Here is a 5,266-nt window from a genome sequence, read left to right on the forward strand (position 1 = left end):
GGCAGAAATAGCCTCTAACTGTGTCGCAAGATTGTTATCTCCACCATTCCCACGTGTACTTCCCCTAGGAATTCCATACTTGGCAGTATGGGTATTAGCAATCTGATCAATTAACTTCCATGCGGTATCATAATTAGTGTTGTCCTAAAACCTCACATTAGCTGAAGAATCTAGCAAAGCACGATGATTATCATACAACCCATTGTAAAACTGGTTGCAAAGAAGCCACTTTTGAAAGCCATGATGGGGAATCGATTTTACCAAACATTTGAAGCGAACCCATGATTCATTCAAATATTCAGTAGTTGTTTGTTTGAAGCTGGTAATCGGATTTCTCAATGTGTTAGTCTTCTGTGGTGGAAAGTACCGCTTGTAGAAAGTAAGAGCTAGAGTATTCCAGTCAGTAACTCCTTGATCCTCCATATCCAAATCTCGCAATCACTCCGCAACACCATCTTTTAGAGAAAAAGGAAAGAGCACCTGCTTTACCTGATCTTGTGTCACCCGAGTAGTTAAAGGGATGGAACAACAACAAGTAACAAATTTCTCCATATGTTTTGCAAGGTCTTCAGTAGCTCCACCTCCAAATAAATTTCGTTCTACAAAATTGATGTAAGTCGGACGAATCTCAAAAGTTCCATTGTCAGAGGTAGAAAGCTTGAATCCTTTAGGGATGGAGGCCAAAGTAGGCTTGGAATAACTTGCTAAAGTAGGCATGATGGTAATCTCAGGATATGGAATTTCAAGATTAGAAGTAATGTCCTCTTCAAAGGACTGATTTTCTGAAGTAGTAGAATGCTTCGTCTCAATGTCAAGTATACTCAAGTCTTCTACTTGACTCACTTCTTTCTAAAACTTTCACCTGTAGCGAAAAGTCTTCTCTGGCTCGGGATCTATTGAAAGAATCCCAGACCTAGTTGACCTGGGCATACACGAAACTAACAATAAAAGTGTGAGAACAGTCTCAAGGAACTAGGTTCCCCGAGACAGAAAGATAAAATAAATAAAAACAAACAAGAAAATTGTTGCCTCCCCAACAACGACGCCAAATTTGATAAAGATAAAGTCGTATCACCTCAATCAAAATAAATCTATCTCAGTACTAACAAAATAGCTAGAGGTAAGACAGGTATTCAATCCACAGGGAGGCGGTAAAATTCAGTTTGCTAATATTTAAAGTGTCTTAAAGGTAACAATTTTATGGGGGTTTTGTTTGTTTGTTTTCTAACAACTAATAACAAGTAAACTAAAAGATGTGTAACAATAATATTAAAGAGTCCAGGATTCCGGTTCACTAGGTCAATTATATGGGGTGTATCTTAATCAATTGTTAGGTCAATCAAACTATCTAAGGTCACAAGATTGATTAATTCTATTATGCCCTTTAGATTAAGTCTAACATGCAATCGCTAATATTAAACACAATCTATCTGATTATCGCATCCTATATTAATTCTAAACATGTCGGTGAAAGCATTAATTCGCTACACTAATTATAGACTCATGCCTTAAATCATATAATTAGAAGAAGAACAATAATCAAACGATAGTTTTAACGATATTACTAACAATCAATTAGTAATCCCCATTCTAATCAACCTAGATCCCCTTCATCTTAGCTGAATGATTTAGCTACTCATAGGAAATTGATCAACAACAATAAAGATGGATGAAAACATAATTGAAGACATGAAACAATAATAATGAATTAAAAGCATAAAACTTGAACAATAAATTATGAAGAACGATTAGTACCTACTGATTAATGAGGAAAGATTAAAGATCTAAAGTATGAAAGCTTAGAGTATTTCAGCCGTACGAAAAGTAATAAAAGCGTAAAAACATAAACCCTACGAGTTTAGAATATATATTATAAACAAGACGTGTTTTAGGAAAATACGGAAATAAGTCCATCAAAGAAGATCCTCGATCGAGCCTCGACATACTCGGTCGAGGAGGGTTACTCGATCGATCCCTCACGTACTCGATCGAGGAACCAAGTGCAACAGCTTTATTTCGTCTTATCTGCTCTTCTTATCTTCAAGTCTCCTCGTTTCTCGTGCCATGCCCCGTGTACTCCGCAATGCTTATCTTTACTTGATTCATCTTGTAATGCGTCATTTCTCCATTAAAACATAAAGTAGCAACAGCATCGATATTTCACTATAAAAAGCATATAAATAATATAATAGGCACAGAAACAGTATCAAAAAAACATGAAAGGAGTTATAAAAGTGTATATAAAAGTGATACATCAACTATTATATTTTCTGGACACTTATAAGGATGGTCTTCCATCTTTATTCTACCGATGTGGGACATGAATTTGCACCCTAACAATCCTCCCCTCAAACTAAGGACCATCATCTTGACTCGGACCTTGACCTGGCCTCTATGGAGAACTCCCACACTTCTACAACCCCAACTTCTAGACACCCGAAACATCACAAGTCTTGATAACCTCCCCTTAGCCAACACCCCATTCTACCACGAGCCATGTCCTGCACCACATGTCACCGCCTGGTCAAGTGAGTGTCCCCAAATGCTTCTGAGCCTGCATGTCCATGTGCCCCAACAGTTTCTGGGATCGGTGTTTGCCTCTACAAGACCTATGACGTATCCATTTAACCTTGGGTCGGGTTTGCTCAAGGACTCACCCCGAGCTAGGAGTTTCATGTCTTACACTGTACAACTTCAAGTCTTGGGCCTGCTGATGCATCCCCGTGTCTAGTCCAAGTCGAACCTTGGGCTCTGATACCACTTGTTGTGCGGAAGTGTGAATATCCCGTGTTGGGCCTCTCCTGCACCGATGTCCATTGTCCACAATAGTACGATATTATCCGTTTTGGGCCAAAGCCCTCACGGATTTACTCTTGGGCTCCTTATCAAAAGGCCTTGTACTATTATATTTTCTGCACACTATCTTCAATCTTTATTCTGTCGATGTGAAACATGAGTATCCTCACAGTTACAAATGACCGTGCATAGCGTTTTCTTGATGATTTCGTTCTTTTTACTTCCATTTCCTGCAAGTGCTTGATGTGCAATGACACCAAATCAGTCGCTTTTCTAAGGGTACCTTTTGGGTACTGATTCCTAATCGGCTGTGAATCGAGTAGCTTTATATAAACTCAGACCATGCTGTCTAGCCAAATACGAAGGACACCAAGTTTGGTGGAAAAATCTGGTTGTGACGATACTTCAAGAATTATAAAGTTCAAAAAAATACTCTTGAAGCCCTGAGACGTATCGACAGAACTGCATTTACGAACGATCATGTTTACATTTTTCAAAAATATGTGACGATGCTTGGAGAATTATAAATCACCTCTTGAGATGAAATTGGATCACAGTAGTAGAAGCCGCCAAGGTTTTGGAAATAGGAATGCATTAAGATACCGTTTAATGCGAAAAAAATCGCTATATAATTAGTAAATTAGGTAACCCAGGTATTTTTCTCTATTACAAATCATCACAATATTAGATTTTTTGGGATTTGAGGAGAGTATGGTGACGGAGAGGGTACAATGGAGGGAAAGAATACATGTGCATTATTAGTATTTGATATTATTTGACATGTGTAGTCTTTTTATTTAATTTTTAAAAAAAATCGTTTGTTCTTTTTTCCTTTATTATACCATTTCTACCGACCACTTCAATACTATATATTAAATCCAGAAACCAAGGGACTTCAATATAATTAAAGAAAGTTATACAAATTAATTATACTACTAGTATTGGTGCCCGGCTTCGCCCGGGCTACCTCTACCTATCGTTCAATTTTTTTTCATTAAATAAAATTACTTAAAGTTGCTTAACCCATAAATTTATCATTAATATATTTTTCTATGACATATTCTAAAATTAAATAAAATTACTTAAAGTTGCTTAACCCATAAATTTATCATTAATATATTTTTCTATGACATATTCTGAAATTACGATGAAATAAATTTTGAGACAAATTCACTACTCCCGCTATTAATATTTTACTGTTATTAATGAAACAATAGTAATAACATTTCACTACTTGCCCGTAATCATTGTTACTTTCACTACTCCTGCCATAACTATTGTTACTGTCACTACTGCCGCATTAATATAATAATTTCACTACTCACGCTGTAATTATTGTTACTTTCACTATTGTCGCATTAATATTGGTTATTTTACTACTCCCGTTGTTGTTTCTACCACTTTCTCTAATCTCGCCGATAATATTGTTACTTATACTATTCAAATGAGTGATTACTATCATATTAGTGACGAAGTTACTTTTACTGCTTAGCCATGCAATTTTAAGAGAATTATATATTTATATAAATATATTACATATATGCGTTACATTAAATTCGAAAGAATTATGCAATATTATATATTATGGAATCTAACTTGAATTATTTATAACCTACTTATATTATTTTTTTTATGTTAAATAATTAATACATCCAATAAACTATGAAGTTTAATAAAATTGCTAAAATTTTAAATTTAATATATAATTTTATGATGATAATAATTAATATCATAAGTGTGCATGTTTATACTAATTAATTATTTTATTTTAAGGAAATTGACCATATTCTAGTATTCTATAAATATTTAGGAAAATTACCAAGCATCTTCTTTCTTTTAGTTTCCTTGAAATTGACCATCTTAATTAATTATTTTAGTTTAAGGAAATTGACCATTTTAATTAATTATTTTATTTTAAGGAAATTGACCATGTTTTAGTCTCTTACTAATGTTTAGGAAAATTACCAAGCTTTTATATAATTTAATTTTAACCTAAATTATATAATATTTGCATTGAGATCCTTTAATCGGGTCCATCACACGGTGCTAGTGATTTTAAACTATATAGTATAATTAATTTGTATAACTTTCTTTAATTACATTGAACTCCCTTGGTTTATGGATTTAATATATAGTATTTATTTAGGAAAATTACCAAGCATCTTCTTTCTTTTAGTTTCCTTGAAATTGACCATCTTAATTAATTATTTTAGTTTAAGGAAATTGACCATCTTAATTAATTATTTTATTTTAAGGAAATTGACCATGTTTTAGTCTCTTACTAATGTTTAGGAAAATTACCAAGCTTTTATATAATTTAATTTTAACCTAAATTATATAATATTTGCATTGAGATCCTTTAATCGAGTCCATCACACGGTGCTAGTGATTTTAAACTATATAGTATAATTAATTTGTATAACTTTCTTTAATTACATTGAACTCCCTTGGTTTCTGGATTTAATATATA

General features: G+C 33.6%; 1 non-coding gene across 1 annotated transcript; it reads left to right on the forward strand.

Moving 5' to 3' along the window:
• The first annotated feature begins 235 nt into the window (after positions 1 to 235).
• Positions 236 to 342, forward strand: LOC141597881 (small nucleolar RNA R71). Its single transcript, XR_012523092.1, has one exon. It is a non-coding gene; the product is annotated as a small nucleolar RNA R71 (small nucleolar RNA).
• The last annotated feature ends 4,924 nt before the right edge of the window (positions 343 to 5,266 follow it).

The sequence above is a fragment of the Silene latifolia genome, chromosome 8, assembly GCF_048544455.1.
Source record: "Silene latifolia isolate original U9 population chromosome 8, ASM4854445v1, whole genome shotgun sequence".
NCBI classification, from domain to species: Eukaryota; Viridiplantae; Streptophyta; class Magnoliopsida; order Caryophyllales; family Caryophyllaceae; genus Silene; species Silene latifolia.